This window comes from Cryptomeria japonica, chromosome 7, assembly GCF_030272615.1.
Source record: "Cryptomeria japonica chromosome 7, Sugi_1.0, whole genome shotgun sequence".
Classification (NCBI taxonomy): domain Eukaryota; kingdom Viridiplantae; phylum Streptophyta; class Pinopsida; order Cupressales; family Cupressaceae; genus Cryptomeria; species Cryptomeria japonica.
Window position 1 is genome coordinate 557843640 of NC_081411.1, and position 24332 is coordinate 557867971.

Below are 24332 nucleotides of genomic sequence, written 5' to 3' on the forward strand. Positions count from 1 at the left end.
ATAAGATAATTGAATTACATATGCGGGAACCTGAACCCCTTTGACGAAGATCCTGCACACTCTCATGGATCGACATGTATAAGTCAATACACCCTATAGAAATAGTTTATTTTAAAAAAAATACTAGGAAAACAAAGTTCCTCAGTTCTTCAAACCTCGACATTAGCAACAAATCTAATACAGTTATCAACACTTGAGGCCCCAGTTGGACATATTCAATTTTTAATCTCAACGTCAACTTTAGGGCCGACTTCTTCATCAACATTACCCTCATTTGCAAAATATCTCTCTCATTACCAACTCTCTCATTTGATGGAGTGTAGGTACCACCAAATAGGTATTTGTCAGATGTGTCTTCCTCATGTAAGGGAAATATAGGAATAGCCAATGAAAGTGAGACATGTAGTAGGTCTAAAATAGGGAGATCAACTAGAGGTCAAAAGATTAGAAGAAAATTTAGTAAACGCATGGAATTTTTCCTTGCTCAAGGGGGATCTTGTTCTTATGATGATGATACCAAAGGCGACATCGAGGTGACCTTGAGGTACAAACATCTAGAGAAACAATGGATACCCAAGGAACTTCCTCCAATAAACACCGATTTTTGTGTTAATGAGAGGATGTATCGCATAGCACCTTTGTCATTACATGGTTTGGGCCTATTTTCCATGGATGACATAAAGGTTTGTTACAACAAAGTTGTTGACTTGATGGAGTATGTCGGACCTTGTTACAATTACAAAAATTGGATGCAGATTGTTCAATATTAAAAAAGTATGTGTAGGTATGCACTGTCAGCAAATTATATACAACAGAAAGATAATGATCAAAGTAAACGAGTGGTTGTATACATTGATGGAAGGCAAAAAGCAATAGGGAATATTGTAGGTTTTATAAATAGTACGCAACCTGGGTCAACTAATAAGCAACCCAATTGCATATTTGAGGCGCGTGAGGGAAACCGTGTATTCGTATGTGTGATAAAATCAATAAGTGTAGGGGAAGAGCTGCTAATCGATTACAATTTGAATCGTATAGATACAAACAAAGTTACTAACATGGGGGTGCTATGTACTATATACCATTTAAACCAACCTCTAATTAATGAATCCAATATACCATCTTGTTATTAAGTTTTTTTGCTAAGTCTATTGGTTTCATTTCACTAACGTGTTTATATTTTATCTTTGTCATAGGGCGACCTGGATCCGTCGCATAGCACAATCAAGGATGTAGGTCCCGACACTTCTACCGAGCAGGTAAACCTCATTGTAATTGTACAAATTAGATAGAAGCAAACTGTTACATTATTATGTTATTTTCTTGAGTGTGTTGGAGTAATTTTGATAGTGTTAATAATATTCTTGTCATAGACGGATGTTTGGGGAAAGGGAAAGGAACCTCCCTTACATCAACACCTCAACACAGTATTAAGCAATGAGGACTATGCATTTTCCACAAACCCTGTAGAAGTGATAAAAATGTCTATCACAAAAATTAATAAAGAGATTGTTGCTTTGGTATGCATGACCCCTTAGACTGATGAGATAAAAGGGCGAATCAATTGATGCAAGCAACAGAAAACATGCGAGTAAGCAGTAATGAAAGGTTTAATTATAAAAAAATTTCAATAATGGTTTATATTTTATACTCTTTTATGTCACTAACTAAAATATGTACATGTTGTTTTTACAGAATTTCATGTGTGATCATCAACCTGGTGGACATGATCAGGGTATTGCAGGTAGTGCAGGTGATGACCATGTTCTATACATTAAAAATACTCCTTCTTTGGACTTGTGAACTTGCTTTTTTAATGCTAGTGTTATTTACACAGGCCTTTCCCTGTTTATACTATTGCTTTCTCTTTAGAATGAATAATAATAAGTTTTGTCTGTATATATGATTGTAATAATTTAGTTTATTAAACTATTAATAAAGTATTTAGTTGCACAATTAGAAGTTCTCATTTGATCTAATCTAATCACTTGTATTTTAATTTACTATTATTAAATTATATTTCAAAGTAGGGACATTACAAAGACCAATAAAACAACGTGAAGTTTGACAACATGAGATGGCACATTGAAGCAATCTAAATAAATAGATTCCATGGACTATATTTTGTAAGGACTATACTAGTTTATCACTTACACTACCCTCTTGTCACAAATTTGCATACCTTTGTCTGACATCAAAACCTACCTTCCTTATTCTCCTTCATACTGTTGTATCATTAAGATTAGTATCAAACACTTAACAAAGGTTCATATTTCTTTACAAATCTTAATAAAGGTTCATCCTTGTTTACAATTCTTATAGTTTTCATATATTTAATGTATTATTCTTCAGGTGCTGCCAATGTTCCTGTGGAAAGGTCACCTCATTCAAGGTTATTGCCAAGTGCAATGTCGACAACAGGTAGCATGTAGACATCCTCTACTACTCGTCATGTTGACCCACCCACTATTGGTAGATCCCTCTTTTTCTCTCTCTTTTGTTATGTGTTTATTTCCCTTGAAGTGTTCTTTCTTGGGGGCATTTCATAGTGAATTCATTTTTTGTAGTAGGAGATGCACATGAGGATGCGCCAGAGGTGAATACTAGTGATACCATACCATCATTTTCTGGATCTTCCCATATTGCTAGTACGGGAACGTTGCAAACCACATTGGTGGAGAGCGACGAAGAATTGATTCCTTTGAAGATACAGAAGGTTCTAGGTACTTTAAAATTATTATTATTATATATAGTTTAATTATAATTTACTTACTAATCATTTATAAAAATCTTAATGACATTGCATTGCATATGTTTGGGCCCACCATACGTAAAAGGTGGAACATCATATGTGAACTAACCCTAATCCACTATTTTTATTTTATATCATTTCTAGAATAGTTTTCCTTTAATTCTTGAACTATATTAAAGGTAGCTTCGGTTCATTTCTGAGTCTAATAGGTTTGTTTTTGCTTAAAGGGTGGAATGACCAAGAAAACAGGTTAAAAGATGAACTCACAAACCATATGGTTGAGTTGTTCGGAAATGACACATTCGACAAAACCAAGATCTTTGAAAAAGCTAGCACATATCTAAAGTATGTGAAGGACCAGTATAGGACACGGTTAGAGAAGAACGTAAAGTACAAGCATTCCCCCATGATTTCAGAGAGGGAGTGGAAGGACCTGATTTTGGATGCGAAGGAGAGAGTTGAAAGGAAAAAAGGAAATCCACCACTAGATGCCAGAAGAAGGTATGTGATACTATTAATAATGTAATTATGTACTAATTACTCTTTATATTTATATAATCTAACATATTTCAAACTTGTCATAGACTAAGTGACACATCAAAGGAAACCAAGGCAAGACAAGAAAATAATAGGAAACACAAACTCGGCTCTGGTGGTTATGTGAAACTTGCCACACAAATTGTAAGAATCAGTAAATGAAATATCGCATCAAAATATTTATAAATTGCAAATATTTTTTTTTTTAGCAAACAATACAAGCAAAATTCATGATACTAAGCAAAAATGAAGGGCTCTGAATTCAATAGAGTGCCCACAAAAGATGAAAAAATAATTGCCTACCAGTAAGGTTATACAATCGTGGCTAAACAGCTACGAGAATTGAGTGGGCAAACATGATATTATGGTGCATCTGTCACATGGGTAAATAATCTATATGAAAATAATTTTAAATTGAATACCTTACCAATAATCTATTTGATGTTTTTGATTAAGGAAAATCAGGTTTTAAGGGACCTGAAACTCACTTACATAATGAAAAGAAAAACAATAGAGAAACTAGAGAAGACAGAACAAAGAGAAAAAGGCTGCAAAAGAACAACACAAAATACAACAGCCAAAGTAAAGAACAACAAAATGTCAACGAGAGACTGGCACACCTAAAACAAAATTACCTTTTAGGTGAAAATCTTTATAGTCTCTTCCACATCCCTGACCAGCATCATCGCATTTTCTGCCTCTTTCAGGTCTTTATTTTCTTGCACCTGTTGATTGCCTTTGGTCTTCAACTCCAGCTCTCTTGCATTTTGCCTAGTTTTGTGTCTGGAGGAGTGTTGAGAAGAACTAGAATTCGTCTCATCATCAATAATCACAGTGTCTTTATTCTACTTATCCTTCTCCAAGAAAGCAACCAGCGCATTCATGTTTTGAAAAGACACCTTCAACACAGACAAACTATGCTCCATGAATTTCCTCAGAGCACTCTTAGTTTTTTTAATCCAATTATTTATCAGATCATTATCAGACTCACCCTTTTCTTTGAGAGTCCTCACCACATCCTCCAGGTGCTTCAAATCTCCCTTTATAATCTCACTTTCTAGCCAGTCCAGAATTTCTTTTTCATCCTCTGTTGCACTATTATCCTCCACATTTTCCTCTTTACCTTTAATGTTGATATCCTTAACCAAATTATCAATTTTGAAATCTAGCTCTCTCTATTTTTCCTAAATGCTAGTAATGTTATCAACCACCCACTTCTTGAAATTTAACATTTCTAGAGTGTTGTTTCTAGCAGCATTCATAATGGAATCCACATTCTCCATATCCTGGGCAGAATCCTCAGACCTAGGGTTGCCCTCCTCCATATTATGTTGAACATCATCCCTGTTGTCTGAATCATAGGGATTCTCCTTCGCCTCTGATGCTTCAACATCCTCCTCTCTGGTCATTAACCTTGTCTCCTTCCTCACCCTCAACCTCCTTCTCCTTCTCATTCTCTGCCTCTTCTTCCACCTCCTTCTCCTGCTCCTGCTCAAAAACAACCTTCTCTTTAGTGTCTTCTTCATCTTTTTCACTAACCCTCGATTTCATTTTAGGAGGAAGATTAGAAGAATCCTCATCAGAGTTAGAACCGTCATAATCCTCAGAAATATGGGCATTCTCCACAAAGGGATCATCCTTATTAGCCTTAACTTTACCCTTAAGATTCACATATATTAACAAAATAAGACCTTGGTGAGCAATGGGATAGGAATTAGGTTTCTTAGCATGGTCAGCCAGACTATCATTAAGGAAGGAGGTCAAGTAGAAGGGCAGAGATATCTTAGAGCCATGGCAAAAGTGGTTAAGGATAACAAAGTGGTAATTGTAGACTTTCGAAAACTTACCATCAACCGTAAGATACTCCATTAACAGTTTCAAGATTTTTTGCCAAAATGATTTTACCTGGTTAGGGAGATAATAGGAAGTATTATCCTTTTTGGCGAGTTGAGCCCTTTCTTCTTCATTTTTGGGGAAATTCTTGATGGCTTCCACCGAGAACTTGCGATCTCTATAAAACTTGATGCCATCCTTCTGCAAACTGGTCACCTCAGCCACCAAATCTTCATCCACTTTCCAGGTCTGACCAAACAGAGTACCTCTATTATTTTTCCAGCCCTTGGCAAAACCATGGGAAATGGACTTCTTGCTCCCATGCAATTTCTCCATATAATCAGTGAAGCCATATCTATGCAACCTTCTCCAAATTTTCCTTTCACCCTTCCAACTATCACAACTAGTGGGCTCATTACGGTTGAGATTTCCTCCCATAATGTGATAGTTGTTCAAGTCAAAACCCTCAAAGGAGTGCAAACTAACCAACTGCTAAAGAACAGAGACGTTGGATTCGAGAACCAAGGTAATTTTCTTGTTTTTCAAGTAGCCTTTTAAAACATACAAATTAACCTAGTACTTAATATGATAAGGCCCTTCACACCTATACTCATTAGCGCGATGCCTGAGATAGGTCATCATCTGACAATCCACCTCACTCCAAAATCTATCATTGAAGTCCGAACCCAGAAAGGTAATTATGAAATTAATATGTACCATGGATTCTGTCATAAAATAATTGCTCTCGGACTCTGTTCTTACATGATGACTCTCTGATATAATTAGCATCTTCTGCTAAAATGACCCCCTCATTGGCTAACAAATCAGCTACCCTATTACCTTCCCTAAAGGTCTGGGTAATAATCACACTATCATAGGCGTCTTACATTTTTTAGCATTATAAATGATATTTTGGATATTCCAAGAAGGGGAACTAATACCTTTAATAGCTTGGATTATATTAAGGGAATCCCCCTCCAGCCAAATTCTTTTAAAATTGAATCTCTAAACAAGCTGAAGACATTTTAACATTGCGAGAGCTTCTGCCAAATGGTTGTTTTGAATTCCAAAGGGAGAGGCAATCACAGCAACACAAAATCCATAAGAGTTTCTGATAACCCCTGCCCCTCCAACATTCCCTGGATTTCCTTTAGCTGCTCCATCGAAGTTCAACTTAACCCAATCATGAGGAGGGAACCTCCACACCACATTATCTCTTCTACTCTTCATATCAGACTTCCAGACCTTGTTTATCAAATTCCATTCAGTTAGAATTCTTTTCTCATTATCAGTCATATCAATATAACTACACTGCTTGTTACTTTTGTGAATGGTATTGATGTTTTCTTTAATAGCCCTACAAATCTTTTCAAAAACCACCTGAGAAGAACATTTAATCTTTCTAAAAAAATTATTGTTTCTCTCCTTCCAAATATACCAACAGGTCATAGGAAGAACAAAGGACCAGAGGGTCTTAATCATGGGAAGCTTGGTAGGGAAAATCCAATGCCAAAGGACTTCCTTAACACTATTCTGCATAACCCAATCAACTTTCCATTGCGTCCACACTTTAACCTAGATTTCCTAGGTAAAAGAAGAGTGAATGAACAAATGATCCACAAACTCGGCCTCTTTCTGACATAACTCACACCTATTAGGAATCATAAATCCTCTTTGAACCAGGTTATCAATAGTAAGAATCTTGTTGTGAATATAGGGTTGCAAGCCTAAGTAGCTATTTTTTTGTAAGCAGAGGCAACAGTAAAATTAACCCTAGGATTACTCTTCCATAAGAAGACATCATCTGAATCTTTGCTGACAAAAAAGGACAGCAAATCATGTTGGAGCAAAGAAAATCTAGCATAAACCGCATCAAGTCTAACCCATTTATTCTCCTCCCAATAATTATAGACCATAGAACCAAACCTCCTTTTATAGTATTCAATGAAATGGTTGCAACCCTGATTAAAAAGAGGCCCATCTTTGATCTAGACATCCTCCCAAAATGTGATTTTTTTTACCTTTGCCAAGGACCCATCCAGCTCTAGCTTTAGCAACTTTAATAAATTTTATCATACTATTCCATATAAAAGATCCAGCAGGGATATCTTCAGAACAAAGAAGGGAATGAATGGGTTGATTATGGATGTATTTGTCAAACCACACCCTACTCCAATCTCTCTTAATACCATATTCCCTCCAAATCTATTTGGCTAACAAAGCTTTGTTGAAAGGTTTAAGATATTTAATACCTAACCCCCCATTGCTTTTAGGACCACAGACTTTATCCCAAGCAACCAAAGCAATCCTTTTCTTATCTTCCACACCAGACCAAAGAAATCTTTTCTGAATTCTTTCTAAAGCTTCTACAAATTTGACAAGTATACTAAACAAACTAAGAGCATAAACAAGAAAATTCTGAAGAGTAGCTTGAAGAAGTTGAAGCTTACCAGCCTGCGATAACATAGAGCATTTCCAACCAGCTAATTTTTTGTTGAACTTATCAATAAAAGAATTCCTGAAAGAGTTTGGAGGAGCCAAACCAAGAGGGAGACCCAAATAAGTAGAGGGGAGCAGCTCAACCTTACAACCAATTATGTTAGCAATCCTCTGTTGCCTCGACAAGGGGGTGTTGATGAAGTAAATAGCAAATTTCTCCCAATTAACCTGCTGGCTAGTAGCAAGGGAATAAGATCTGAGAGCACCTTTGAAGGCAGAAGCTTCACTAACAGAAGAGTATCTCAACAATATAGTATCATCAACAAACTATTGATGAGTGCAGAAGAAATTAGCAAAAGAGGGTTGCAACCCTTTGATGGTCCTATTCTCTTTCAACTTTTGAATCAATCTGCTCAAACATTTCGCCAAAATAGTGAAAAGAATAGGCAGGATAGGATCTCCTTGCTTGAGACCCCTTGAAGATTTAAAAAATCTAGAAGATCCATTAATAAGAATAGAAAAATTTGGTGTAGATATCAACTCTGTAGTGGTTTTGATAACCTTCTCATCAAATCCAAAGGCCTCCACAATCCTAAAAAGAACCTGCCATTCAACCCTATCATAGGCTTTTGCCAAATCCAACTTTATGAGAAATCCCTCTTTGTTTGCAGCATTAAGAGAATGGATATTCTTATGCACAAGAATTATAGAATCCAAAATCTGCCTACCTGGGACAAATCATTTTTGCTCCTTAGAGATAACAAGGGGAAGAAAAACCAACAATCTAGGAGTCAGGACTTTTGAAATTATCTTGTAAAAAGAATTACATAGACTTATTGACCTAAACTTACCCATAGAATCAACTCCAGCCACCTTAGGAATTAGAGAAATGAATGTAGAGTTGATTTCTTTAAGAATTCTTCTAGATCCAAAGAATTCTTTGACAGCATTGGCCATATCAACCCCAACAATGTGCCAATATTCCTGAAAGAAAAACATGGGGAAACCATCCAGGCCCGATGCCTTATCCCCTTGAAAGGAGAAAACAACTCTTTTAATTTCATCAGTTGAGAGGATGGCAGATAATATCTTATTCTAATTAGGTCCAATAATCTTAGGAATATTATCAACTAGATCTTGTTGCTTTACAATGTCAATTTCCTTGCTACCTGTTAGGAGGTTAGAGAAGAACCTTACAGCTTCATCACCTATATCATCATCTTTGACAAGAATTTTGTCATCAACAATTAATCTAGAAATTCTGCTTGATTATTTATGCTTCATTGATGTCATATGAAAGAATTTAGTATTTCTGTCACTAGCATCTAACCAAATAGCCCTAGATCTCTGCCTCCAGTAAATTTCTTCTCTTGAAATAGTGTTGTGTAATTTGGCTAGAACCTCATCTTCTTTAGCCTTGGGGAAATTCTTATAACCATACTCCTGAATAGAATTTTGAATCTGTTCTAATTCCTCCTTAAGCTTCCTCTTGAATTCAAAAATATCTCCAAAAACCTTTTTATTCCAAACCTTAATGTTGTCTTTGATGTTTCTTAACTTTTTAGCAACTTTGAACATGGCAAAACCATCCACAGTTATATTCCACCATTTGGCAATGGAAGCTTCCAAAGAAGGGTGTGAAATCCATATTTTTTCAAACCGGAATGGAAAGCAATGTTTTCCCTTAATAGAATCAGCAACAAAAGAAATGGGATAATGGTCCGACCCTATTCTGTTAATAACAGACAGAGAACATCTATACTTAAGGACCCAGTTAGGAGTGATAAGGGATCTATCAAGCCTTACCTAAATAAGATCTCCTCCATCCCTTCGATTAGACCAAGTGTAGGATGTTGTTGAAAGGTCAACATCAATGAGGGCATTGGCATTGATGAAGTCCATAAGATCAGTCCTGCTATCCAGTTGAGCTTGGGTTCCTCCAAATTTGTCAATCTCCTGCAGAGGGGTGTTGAAATCTCCCATCAAAAGCCAACTATCCTGGGAGAACATCCCTCTTTTCTATTGGATTTTGTCCCACAACTTACTCCTAGCAACTTTAGAGTTGGGAGCATAAATGTTGGTGACCACCCATTACTGTCCTTCAGCAATGCATTTCACTCTCATAGAAATTATGTTACCATCTTCCTCAATCAAATCTCCATCAATAGTTTTCTTATTCCAAATTATGGCAACCCCGCCAGACGCTCCATTAGAACTACTACCACAAACACCCCCCTGTTTAAAGAATTTTAATTTTTCAACTTTTTCCTTACTCATTTTATTTTCCTAAACCAGGATAATGTCTGGCTTATGATCTCTAATAAAATTCCTGAGCACATCCTATTTATGGAGACCATTTAGGCCTCGAATGTTCCAAGAGATTACCTTCATTTGGAATCCTAGGAGCAGGATTCCTGAATGGTTCGCTGCCTTCCATCAGCTATATTTTGTTTTCTGTCCTAGTCCCTATGCCACTTCATAGTTTTACGTGCCTGTGGGGATTTGGAAAGACCAATATCCACCTTAGACCTGGTTCTAGTTTTAACCTCATTAGTACAACCTGTTTTCTTGTTTTTCTTTTTTCCCACTCCTATTAACTCTTCATCTTCTTCATCTTTATATGCAGACTTCTTATTATTCCAAGGTTCTCCTTTTCTCTGAGAAGAGGTGGGCGAATCAGTTCCAAAGTTATGGAATAGAGAGTTAAGGTTAACCTGGGGCGATCTGAACTGGGTCTTTTTTTCAATGATAACATCTGGACCTTCAGAGTCCTTTGAACACACTTTATTACTTTCATGTTCTGTATCTTTTGGAGACTCATATTGTGATCCATTTATGTAGCCAATCTCACCCCCTTCAAGAATTTCTTCTATAATTACATTTTCTTCCTCTTGAATCTGTAAAGCTTCAAATCCATTGATTATTTTAACTTCAAATACATTCTCTTCATCCTTTATGATTTCCTTCTGAGGAGTGTCCTTGGAAGGACTAGTTTTCCTTTCATCCCTTGTTATATCTTTTGAGTTACTAGGAAGTCTAATTCCTCCTTCCGATCTACCCTCCTCATTTTCTTTCATCTTCTCTTTCCAGATCTGTTTGACATGATTATTGTGCTTCTAAGCATTCTTTGGGTTACTAGGACAAGCCTTTGCCCAATGTCTAACTTTCTTACAAGAGAAGCACACAAAGCAAAAGGGAGAGATTAAAACTCTATAACTTGTTCCCACTTACCTAGCTTGGAATTTATTTCGATAGAGCTAGGAAGGTCCATGTTTTGTGAGATATTAACGCATATCCTTGCATACACCAATCTCTTTCATGCTGCATTCATAGAGTCTATAGCCAAAAGCTCCCCAAAGGATTTAGCAATGCCTGAGAACACGTCCTCCAACCAAAATTCAAGTGGCAAACTAGGCAACCGCACCCAGACCGCATCAGATTCAAAAAAGGAATCATTAAGCTCCATTTTTGGAGACCATTTTCTTAAGGATAAAGAAGACTTCCCAAGCATCCAGGGTCCTCCACTCAAAGCCATTTCCAAATCTTCACCACAGGAGAAGGAAAATACAAAAAAAACCCTTGACAGGGCTAACACATCAACCTGTCCTTTTACCCTCCATTTTATCTTCACAAAAGACCTAACAACTTCAATATTAGGTCTGGGTCCAACAAATTTCCCCACCAGAGAAAATTCCATTAGAGAAATACTGTGATCTATGACCACATCTGGTACTGCAATAGCTAATCTGCCTACCTTTCTATCAGAAATATTTTCCACACAGGGAAAGGTAGATTTACCAGTAGGCTTGTTTTCAAATAAACTGTTCTAGGGTTTGAACACCTTGACTTTAGCCATCTTTTCCAACTCACCGTTCAAGTTCTCGGGACCCAACTTTGAAGAATCTTCAGTATTTTTAAAGTCAAGAGGAGGGTCCCGATGTCGTGGTTCCCCATCCTTTCGACCATCCTCATCATCCACCGTAGATCCCAAAGAGACAATTTGTCCTTGAGTTGTAGAGGCAACAAAACCAGAGGAACCAGTCATGTTGTTCCCTCCATTCGCAGAATTCAAATTTCCCTCCAGCTGCGTTATTCCCTCCATTTTTTTAATAATCTATTTGATGTTAAGTTCCAACATAAAGTGAATTTATTTGTTTTAATTAAGCAAGCAATTATAATAATGTGCATGACATTGGAATGTAGCCTGATAATCATGGAACACAACCTCCACATAAAGGTCTGGATGTGCATCCCCATAGTGGAGGTATTCATTTTCTATTCAATTTTTTTTATGTAATTATTAATACAAATAAACATCTTAAATTGTAATAGGTGTAGAAATTAATGTAACCTTTTTTGTTAATATTTTAGAGCATGTAGTCGATGGTGACCAAGTGGAGCATGACCCGGGTAGACAACATCAGAAACACGATGTTCCCCAATCAGGTATAGAGGACCACTGTTATTCATTTAAACATATTTAATTGCAATTGGTTTATTGACTAATGTAACCTTTCGTATTTCAACTCCAGAGGATCTAGAGGGTATTCAACATGTTGAGGTTGAGGCTAGAAAAAATGATTTCGAAGATGATGTGGCCCCATTAGATAAAGAGCGTCGCGGTTATGTTCTTTAAATTAATGAAATACTTGTAACAAAAACAAAAAATGATTTGAATTTAACCCATTTCTTTGTTATTGCAGAGGACCCCCCTTTGCATCAGTGTCCTCATCCTCAGAAGAGGACTAGGCATACATCAAGATCACGAGTAGAGGGTAGAACAATTGAAGAGGGGGGAAGTGATGAAGAAAACGATGGTCCACTTAGACTTTTCATAGCTTAAAAAAAATGATTGTAATCTACATTATTTGATAATGATTGAATGTAATTATGTGCTAATGAATGTTCATGAAAGGTATGTGTTAATTAATATTGATGAATGTTGCGTGTTAATGAGTGTTAATGAATGTTATGTGTTATTGAACGTTATGTTATAATGAATGAATATTATATTTTATTAATGGATGAAACAATGAATGAATGTTAGATGTTAATGGAGAATTTAGAGTGATGTTAGGGGGGGGGGAGAGGAGCCAAATGAGATTCCACCTTCACGTGGTTGGCCTTGTTAAGTAGAGAATATTAAACTATTCTCGAAACCAAGCGAAACTCAATAAGATAACACACTTTTCAATATCTCATTATGTTGCATAGTTAATCTTATTGAATAATGTATATTGAATCTTAATTGCAATGTCCAACAGAGCCAACACGAACAACAACACCACAAGTAAGTGGTTTTTTTTTTAAGTTTTTTTTTTCATGATAATCTGGGAAGGTTCATCTACAGTGTTATGTGTAACTGTGAAGGTGAGAAATTTATATTTTTTGTGATTCTGACATTTATTTTTTGTTCCAGGTGGATGACTTGGAAGAGGTTAGTGATTACTATCAAAACAGGGGTCGCTTTGATGAACTCATATCCGTGTTTGTGATGAGCAGCAGCACTGGAAGGAAATTACATATTTATATATTCAAGGTGATGAATATGATAATGTTGCCACTACTATCATGAACCATTCTCCAGAGGCATGGGATCATATGCAATTCAAAGATGTAGCTAAAGTGGCCAAGGTTGAATTGTACTACAAAGATGTACACTTTTATTTGCAAGAACACCCAGATCTTATTAATGACCTCTTGAATGTCCTTGCCCTTAGGGTAGACCACACACTAGTGGTTGACATCATGCGTAAGGTATGGCTCTAAACTATCTTTTTTTGTTACTATTTTTAGGATTACCGGGATGTCTTTCACTTGGGTATTAAGTTTTTCTAGATGTTCTCTTTAGCAGCTATTTGGTTTGGAAATATTTCATGACTATCTTTTGTTCAGTTGTATTTGTTATCCACGCTGGACATCTTCGTCTTGTGAATTCGTACATGGTTGCAGTATAGAGAAACAATGTAGCTGTTGTTAATGAGGCTTTGAATGAAATATATGTAGAAGAGGAAGATTATGATAGGCTTCGAGAATCTATAGATATGCACGATAACTTTGATCAAATAGGGCTTGCTCAAAGGGTGAGAGGAACTTCTCTATTGGTTCTTTCATTGAAGTTAAAGTGGGATGTAATTTAGCATTTGAATAGTTGTGCAATGATCTTCAATTTTAATTAGGTTGAGAAACATGAACTTCTTGAATTCCAGTTAAAGGCTTTTCTATAGCGAATTTTTGAGGAGGCAAATGATTCTTGAATTATGTCTGGTTATATTTATTGCTTGCTGAAAATTATGAAATGCTTACTTATAAATGTTTGTGCCTGTATAAATTAAAAGTATGATTCCTTAATGAAGATTGCTTCTGAAAATACCTGATTTAATTATATCAAATCAACAACAGACTGGTGCATTCATCCCTTACTGATTTCATACTATTTCAAATTGAAAGATCCTACGTATAACCATGGAGACAGTTTTAATAACTTGTTTTCAAAACAAGACCATCACATCAAAAGCATCTATATGGATTGTAACTGAAATATAAAATGTAGATAGTCTTATTGAATTTTAACTCTGCTCTGAAATACCAATAAGACAATTTGAAACTTGCCAACCAACCTTTCAAACTGATGCTCAAACTGGAAATTATTCTCAATCACAATAGCATAAGATAGCACATTGACGCAATCTAATAAAATAGATTTATCACATGGAACTAATCAATCAATTGAAAAGTATATACCATTTAGAATGAAGAGCACTTGAAATTTATATTGAAAATAAATAATCAAACCAGTTGATTTTAATATGTATCAACCATCAACTTTGATATTTCTAAAAAAACAAACTGCACAAGTGTTGTATAAAATTGTCTTGATAAGATCATAAAACTTGAGGTATCTCCCCTACTTGTTCTAAAAGATTCTCCATTTATAGATGATGATTCAATTTGAAAGTGAAAGGGCATACCCTTTCATTAAAACTAAAACTAACAAAAACTAACTAAAAACTAACTTCCTAAAAACAGTCTTTACAATATGAACATATTATAAAAACATAGAAAAACATGACTCTGGGCTCCAAATTAGACATCAGGTTTGGTCTCCCAGCATCTTGTCGTAGTTCTGGATATGCTCCAAGTATTTCTCTAACTTATATGTGTCTGCATCGTGGATGATATCCCTGACAATGACTTCCAACGTGATAAAGTTTTCCATTTGTTTCACAGTCTCTTTCAATTCAATTCCATCAATTTGGGCAATATCAAGGGCATCATTGAGAAGACTATGAAATTCTAAGATCTATACATCTTTATCCTTTAGCTCACCCTTATGATCAGTTAACTGTGGGAAACCATGATGAATAGTGTCTTTGCATTCATCATATTCAAATTGTAATTATTCATCAAATTTATTGTGTTTAGCTAGCAACCTCTTTATTTTTTTAATTTCTTTTGTTTCCACTTTGGCCATTGTTTTATCATGCAACCTTGTTCCCAATCTATTTAAAATTTTGTTGTGTGAAACTGCATTCTCCATGTTCTTTTGAAACACTGTCCAGAATTCTTTTAGAAAGCCTTTTAAAACCTCAAATATTTTAGTTAGTAATACACTAGCAGTATCTACCCTCACACTTTGCATTTGTTTTAATATCCTTTTATTTTCTTGCTGCAACTCCTCACATTTTTCTTCTATAGAGAGCTATCTGGAGTAAGAACCATTGGCACCTATTGCCCACTTCTCCTTAGCGTTTCTGCATACAATGCCATGTACTGGTTCCTCTCCCTCACTACTTTGACCATCTGTGCTTTATTGAATTTTAAAATATCCACTCCGATATCAGCAGAAACAATTGCATCAATTTCACCTACTTTTAGTTTCATCATATGGCCAAAGGCCTTGTCAACATCAATGATCTTTGGTCTCTTGTGGGGAGGGTACAAAGCCCATAACCTCAAAGATTCCTCATCCTGGTCAAATCTTGAACCAATAAATACATCATTTACACCTTGTATATCCAATTTGAATTCTTTGTTTTCTGAATGTAATAAACTTTTAAAGATAAAAGAAGCACTGAGGTCCTATCTGGGAAACAAAATCACCTCAGCCTCTGAAGCAGTTGCCTCCACTTTTGAGGGGTCATTGTGGTTATCTCTCCATCAATTTCCTCTTTTAATATCTTTAACAACTCAACCTCATTATCAGACGTTATGTTGGGAATAGAGTCTCTCAATTTCTTCCCTTTAAAATTGTACAAGAATGTTTTAAATTATTTGGAATGAATAAAAACATCATCAACAACAAAAGTAGAAAACTCCTCTAACCGAGATTCAGCATGAACTTCTAATGTTGTCTCTATTTGGCCCTGCTTGTTTGTCTCTTCTTCCTTCTCTGGCACTTGCCATCTAGAGACAACTGCATTCTCATCAGATTCACTTTCTGCCTCCTCCTCCTCAGTTTCAATTTCCTCGAGTCTTCATCTCTTTTCTACCAATAAATTATTTAGTTGATCAATTACCTCTTTGGCCTCGACATCCTCCATGTTCCTGAAGATATCTTCAGCCTCAATACTAACATGCAGATAACCTCCCAAGTTCCACCTCTTCTTGTAAGACTGGATGTATCCTTCAGGATCATAGTTTTTCCTGGCATAATGCTCATACAAATTGTATTCTTCTATCAGCTTCTTATCAATTATTTCATAATCTTTGGTTGACACTATGGTGGAATCACCAAAACAAAGTGTCCTAGGCATGAAGGCTTGCTTACGCATATCTGTAAAATGTTTAACATTGGACACACTCAATTGCCTCACAATCTCTAGATAAGTCATTTTGTCTGATACTAGTTTTGGCAGCACGTAGGTGCTCCCCTCAAATCCATATACTCTAAAACATGTAAAATCCTTATTCACAAACCAGTCCCCCCAGTTATGATCAACAATGTGTCTTTTATCATAATCCCTGGGTCTTAGGAACCTCTTGATCTCGTCAAAGATAGACCCTTCACATGAAATCCCATACATTCAGTACAATGGCATCAAAATAAGTTCTTCAAACTTAATATACTTGGACCTCATATATCGAGAATCCCAAACAGATGCCCACAATTGGACGGGCTACTCCTCACCTTCCCTATTCTTGGTATTTAATTTTAGGCCCTCAAGCCAAAAACCCTTTACATATCATAAAATAACACTAAATGCATCAATAGTGAATAAAATTTGAAATTGGGATGAGTATAATCCCTAAGGTTTAAAAAACCTTCATGCAACCTCTCCACCAGATATGTTGCATAGTCAAAAGGCCTAGGTTCATATATTTGTACATCAGAGGCTAACACCAGCGGCCTAGTGCTTGCCAGATCAGGCACCTCCACCCCTCCTACTTGTCCACATGACATATATGCATACTCCAAGTAGTGTCTAAACAAATCAATGTTGAATGGTGGCCCATCTTCCTCTGTTAATTTTCCTGCCTGCCTCTTGTGAATGGAAAATTTGCAGCCGGTATATGTAGTGTCTATTCTAAGTTATTCTTCCTCCAACTCCCCAAAGGACAAGGGCTTATCAGGACTGGGGTCTAAATTGAAAACCTCGTTTATGGTACCCACAGAAAATCTAATAAATGCTTCCCCATTTGGGAGCTGAATGCACCTCTTCACCAAATTATAATTCCTCACCAAAACCTCTAGCAATCTTATGTTTACAAAAACATTGGGGACTGTTAACTTACCTAAATTTGTAATCCAAGGATTGCAGAGCAGCATCTCCTTGCTCCTTCTCAAATAGTGGAACATAAATAGTTCATGTCCCCTTACCTTGGTCCAGACCTCTCTGTACTTGTCTTCTAATTTGTCTCTCCCCGGTAGGTGCTACTTCGACCTTTTGCATTTTGGGTCGGGTGCCTGCATTTGGTCTATCATGTCTTGGTTTAACTTCCTGACTAGAGGCACCTCTTCATTTTTTCCTTTCTTCGCCTTAGAGTCAGGGTTCTTGGCCGCCCTCTTCTTTCATGTTGAACTCGACGTTTCCATTTTTGCAATTACAATCCTCTGCTATGTTTTTCAAAGGCGCAATGTGTTCTATCTATGTATTATTCTTTCACCAACACAGTATTTAGACAAGGCAATTTCTAGTTCTGTCGTATTATTTTGCAATAATGAACTTCTCATAAAATTTTCCTCGTGCGAACCATAGATGCATATCTATTGGAAGTATTAAATAGAAGACTTAAATTTTTCAGTTTTGAATTTTGATATGACAACGGCTCATCGACATATGTCTCCCCGATGAATATTTCCCTTTTGGCGCTCTCTGAACAACCCTTTATCTGCTTTGACATCTTACTTTCTTTTATCAGGATACCCTAAGTCAATGACTCCTTTTCCTCCTCATCAGTATATCTCAAACCGATATTCTCATCGGGCGTCGGGTGAGCTCATTTAGCATTATCGTGATAGGCATTGTTTCCCCGATGGGCTTCACCATCGGCATAGATCTTCCCAATGCAACCGGCTTCATCACCATGAGTCTTCCCAATAGTGTCTTCACTCCGCTCAATCAGTTCTCTCCTTCATCGGGTATCGGAGTAATCCGAAATGAAACATACCAATAAGCAAAGTCTTCCCGATAGAGTATGTTTCATCGATGATTTCTTCAGGCGTCAGGGTGGCTCAAAGTAACACATACCGATCGTTTTGGCTATACCGATGCAACTGGCTTCATCACCATGAGTCTTCCCGATAGTGTGTTCACTCTGCTCAATTAGTCTGCTCCTTCATCAAGTATCGGGGTAATCCGAAATGAAACATACTGATAAGAAAAGCCTTCCCGATAGAGTATGTTCCATCGGTATATGTTTCACCGATGATTTCTTCGGGCGTCGGGTGGCTCAAAGTAACACATACTGATCGATTTGGCTATACTAATGCAACCGACTTCATCAACATGAGTCTTCCCGATAGTGTCTTCGCTCCACTCAATTAGTCCGCTCGTTCACTGGGTATCAAGGTAATCCGAAATGAAACATACCGATAAGCAAAGTCTTCCCGATAGAGTATGTTCCATTGGTATATGTTTCACTGATGATTTCTTTGGGCATCGGGGTGGCTCAAAGTAACACATACCGATCACTTTGGCTATACCGATGGACTCTTCTTTTCGCCACTCTTATCGATATGTCTTACTGATACCCTCATCGGCTATCGACAAGACAATTCTCCACTGTTGCCGCTAGTGTTTACTATGTCGATGGGTCATATCGGTATAGTTTTTGTTGATGCATCAATTCTCCTCAACTTTTCTCCTTGATCGGTATAAATTTTGCCGATGAGTACAACTCCGGTTTGCTATGCTGTCTCATCGGTATATGGTATCTCGATGCCTCCTCACCTCAATCGGGTGATCGTGAACTTGCAGAGGAATTAGTGGTGTATTTTGTGGAACATGTATACAATTGGTAAAACATATAGTTGGTTGTTCTCTCTCACAGGGTAAAGTATATTTTGAATTTTAATTTTGGATTGGGCCATTGAAATGGGGCTTTTGCAATTTGGAACTGCATGGCAAGAAAGAATACTTTGCTTCATGCTTGTTCATATGCTATGACTTGATCAGACCAGATGTGGCTTTGGAACTTGCCTGGATGAATAATATGATTGACTTTGTGTTTCCATACCTACTTCAGGTTCTTGATATACTCTGATGATTATGTGAATATTTTAAGTTTCTCTTTAATAAACATTTTAAATCTTCTGCACAATTAAATAGCTAATATTCAAAGAATTTCTTTTTCAAAGTTCATTCGAGAATACACGACAAAAGTTGATGAGCTTGTTAAGGACAAGTTAGAGGTTGTCCTAGAAGAGAAATCCAAGGAGAAAGAAGAGAAAGATCTTTTTGCTCAACAGGTATGCATTTTGCTTAATTGAGCCTCAAGGAGCACTTGTTCTACTCTACTGGCGGTTTTTAAAAATTCAAATAAATATGTGCCTATTTTATTTACAGAATATAGCATTTTAAGAGCATAATTAAGAAAATTATAGAAAATAGCATGCACATTTTTAAGAGCATAATTAAGGAAATTATAGAAAAATAGCATTTTTCAGGAAATTATAGAAAAATTATGTGCTAACATATTGCACTGTCTAAAAAGGATAATCTTTACAAGGATACAATGGAAACTAGTTCTCAATTGGGTGATCGTGAACTTGCAAAGGAATTGATCATGTATTTTGTGGAACAGGAACTTTGTGGAACAAGTTAGAGGTTGTCCAAGAAGAGAAATCCAAGGAGAAAGAAGAGAAAGATCTTGTTGCTCAATAGGTATGCATTTTGCTTAATTGAGCCTCAAGGAGCACTTGTTCTACTCTACTGACGGTTTTTAAAAATTCAAATAAATATGTGCCTATTTTGTTTATAGAATATAGCATTTTAAGAGCATAATTAAGAAAATTATAGAAAATAGCACGCACATTTTTAAGAGCATAATTAAGGAAATTGTAGAAAAATACCTTTTTCAGAAAATTATAGAAAAATTATGTGCTAACATATTGCACTATCTAAAAAGGATAATCTTTGCAAGGATGCAATGGAAACTAGTTCTCAATCCAGTGATCGTGAACTTGCAGAGGAATTGCTGGTGTATTTTGTGGAACAAGTATACAATTGGTAAAACATATAGTTGGTTGTTCTCTCTCACAGGCTAAAGTATATTTTGAATTTTTATTTTGGATTGGGCATTGCAATGGGTCTTAATTTTGCATTTGGAACTGCGGGGCAAGAATGAATGCTTTGCTTCATGCTTGTTCATATGCTATGACTTGATCAGACTAGATGTGGTTTTGGAACTTGCCTGGATGAATAATATGATTGACTTTGTGTTTCCATATCTACTTTAGGTTCTTAATATACTCTAATGATTCTGTGAATATTTTAAGTTTCTCTTTAATAAACATTTTAAAACTTTTGCAAAAATAAATATGTGCCTATTTTGTTTACAGAATATGTATGCTCAGCTTCTTCCCCTTTTCTTTTCCAGCACCTCCCATGCCTGGCATGGGAGGTTGCAGGTATGAGTGGAATGGGAATGCCTCCCATGCCATCTTATGGTATGCCACCTATGGGTGGCTATTGGTGGGATTGAAGAACTTAACGTGGGACATAATTCTTCAATCATACATGGTTTTTTGAGGCCAATCTTTGAGTGAAAAGATTAGATTGTCAAATTATTTTTATTGTCATTTGGTTGGTTGATACAAAATAATGAATCTTTAGTATTATCGTAGTGGTCAATCAATTCAAATCTTTCCATCCAACAAGCATTCGACGCCTGAACCGTTGCATGATTAGATTGTCAAATTATTTTTATTGTCATTTGGTTGGCTGATACAGAATAATGAATCTTTAGTATTATCGTATTGGTCAATAAGTGAAAACCTTTCCATCCACCAAGCATCCGATGAGGATGTTGTATGTCTGACAACATCCTCGTTGGATAAGCAATGAGAGGGAGTCAAAATTCTGACGCCCACCCAATTTATTTCGACGACTATCGATTTTTGCCAACAGCTAAGCAGTGAGGGGGCGTCGGAATTCCGATGCCCACCTAATTTATTCCAACGACTATCAAGTTTTGTCGACGACTAAGCAGTGAGGGGTCATCAGAATTTCGATGCCCACCCAATTTATTCTGACGACTTATCGAGTTTTGCCAATGCCCAAACCATCGCACATCTAGCATCCTCGTCGATGTAGATGCCCTCATAGTTGTCGGATGTCCAATGGCTAAACCATGACGGGGTCATCTGAATTCAAACACCCGAACTGTCTCACATACAGCATCCTCGTCGGTGTGGATGCCCTCGTTGCCATCAAAATTCCAACGGCTACACAGTGACGGGGCCATCTAAATTGAGATGCCTGAACCATCACACATACAGGATCCTCGTTGGTGTGGATGCCCTGGTTGCCGTTGGAATTCTGATGACTTATCAATTTTTACTGACGGCTAAGCAATGAGGGGGCCATCGGAATTCCAATTTTTAGCCGTTAGAACATTACCTGCAAGGAATTGGAATTTCGATGACTTATCGAGTTTTACCGACAACTAAGTGCAATCATGGCCATCATCGAAAGAGTCTTCGACTCCGTCGAAATTTAGATCATCTTGAGCACCGTCAGAATGTCCGACTACAAGTTTTTGACGGCATTGTTCGTCGGCAGTTTGACGAACTGTCATCAAAATTTGAGGTCAAATGTACTAGTGATACAGTGTAGCAAACATTTTGATAGATTTTTTTGAGTAGTTTTAGGCCTAGTATAGGTCTACAAAGTTCATTGGGGACATTGGCATGTCAAAAAGGTCAAAAAATGCAAAGTTGTAAAAAGTTGCTAAGCAACATTTTCATCGATTGTGGAAAAGAGGTTCCAACGGTCATAACCATTTGAAAACAGTTATAGTCGTTGGGGGTGTTAGCACATATTTTTACAAAATATTTTTGTGCTATGTATGGATGCTTTTGCATATGGTTTCATCATAGGAGCACTTATTGCTGGATTGTATGTGCAGGTGATGTGTTGCAGTGTCTTCATAAAAAGGCATCACTTGGGCATATTCAAGGGAAGTGTTGAGTATGATGGCATTCTAGCAATACTCATCTTGACAATTACTCTCATTGCAAGAGTACTTTATGGAAGGTCAGCATAGAGAAGGGTTGTGAGAATGTGTAGAGAGGTAAATGGTGTGGGAGAAACCCTTCAGTATGATTATTAAAAGTTGCATCCATAAAGAGGGCTTTCTTTTGCAAAAACTGCAAAATTTTGCTTATCAGCATAAGTCATCCCGATGAGATCACCTAAGGAGGAAGGAGTATGTTGATCGGGGTAACTCATGCCGACGGTGTTTCCTAAAGTGTGAGTGGTGGGAAAAGGTGCGACTAAGTGTAAATCCATCGGGGCAAGTTACAGCGATGATATGATAGGAGGTCAGAGTCATCAGGATAACATACACTATCGGCAACGAGGAAAAAATGTCATCCTGATACTCGATGGGGTTATCGATGGAGCTCTTTCTAATAACCGATGGGGTGATGTCTTCATAGCGGTGACATCGGGTTATCGGGAGGTCCCAATTTATGTTACCCCGATACCCGATGCACTAAATGGAGAAGGCGACTCTATCAGAGAGACTCTCTCCGATAAAGTGATACCAAGCAAGAAAGGGAGTAAGACTCATCGAGATAACATACATTGTCGGGGAGATGTGTTTTGGGTTATCCCGATGCCCGATGAGGAAGATGAGCTCAACACAAACAAAGTGACTACATCGAGAAAGCCTACGCCGATAGATCAAAGCAGCTCGATAAGGAGAGTAAGCTGCAATAAGACTCATCGAGATAGCTTACGCTACCAGAGAAACATTTTTGAAGTTGTGTCGATGCCCGATGGGAAGAATGCCACAGAGGGCGGATCTATTGGGAAGACTATAACTATCGAAAGTAAGGGAAATACGCTACTCTGATGCCCTATGAAGCAATCAGTGAAAGTTACGTCGATCAAAGAGATAGTTAGATGTCATGGGACCATCGGATGAAGTATTAAGTGACTTCATTTCGAAGGCTGATGCAATGACTAGAGGAATAACAGAAGAAGGTTTCATCGGAGAGATATACCCCGATGTGACATAAAGAAAAACCGACTAATAAAGAGGAAAGGTGGATCCATTAGGATAAGTCAAGCCTTGAGGAAAAAAAATGACAACGGTCAGAGCGAGATCCGATGGATTGATCGGAATGACATATATCGATCAAAAAGATAAAAAGGTAATTCAAGGAATGCAAAATACGGATGGCGCCAAGTAATTGAATTATCGGGTGGGGTTATGTAGATTAGTCGTTAGAATTTTTGATACGATGGCCATTATTTAATGCTCGCGATCAGGTGGGTTGGATCCGTACGAAGCAAATCTGATAAGTTTTTGACCGTTACAGACCCTAGTCGTTCTATCCAACATAGAGAAAGAATTTTTGTGCTAGAATTATTCACAGTTTCTTTAGCCGCCAACATTGAAGTTGCAGACAAGAGGCACGGGTAATTTAAGAATCCAAGCATTTAATCATGGAGGCTTTTGGTTCACAAGGAAAGAGAAAGGTCATAGAGATTTCAGATACATAGTCAACTAAATCAAAAAAGATGAAGTCTATGGAGGGTGTGCAGAAGCAAAAATTGAACCGGGACATGATTGACCAGATGGAGTCATTTGGTGCTAAGTCGAGGAGGTCTAAAACCAATTTGTTTCCCAAGGATCAAGTGGAAGATAAGTACAAAGGGTTTGGAGATATCTAGACAACCATAAGGGGCCACAAATTGTTTTTATGTCACTACCTCAGGCGGAACAAGGAGATGTCATTGTCAAACCCTTGGATGACAAATTTGGGCAAACTGGTGGTCGCAAATGTTTTTTTGAATCTCAAATTATTGGAATTGCTCACCAGCAAATACAACAAAGAAAAAAGATGCATCCAATTGCCCAATGGGGATCCATTCAACCAGATATCTGTCAGGTCTATTCTGGAGGTTTTTCGGCATGAGATATGAGCCTTACATGCCCCTATCTTTTACAGACTTAGCAGGAGAATATACCCAAATGGACACATCCCACACAGTGTGGAAGTTGGCAATTCACAAAAGGGAGAAGGGACGACTCACGAAGCAGGATGGTCCTCCTTTCGAAATTACTTTGTTCAGACAATACTTGCAGTACACATATT

At 37.2% G+C, this 24332-nt stretch overlaps 1 long non-coding RNA gene across 1 annotated transcript; it reads left to right on the forward strand.

The window, feature by feature from the left end:
- Positions 1 to 3797: 3797 nt before the first annotated feature.
- On the forward strand, positions 3798 to 12974 carry LOC131031114 (uncharacterized). The gene is made up of 3 exons (XR_009102977.2): positions 3798 to 11825; positions 11933 to 12007; positions 12094 to 12974. It is a non-coding gene; the product is annotated as an uncharacterized LOC131031114 (long non-coding RNA).
- The last annotated feature ends 11358 nt before the right edge of the window (positions 12975 to 24332 follow it).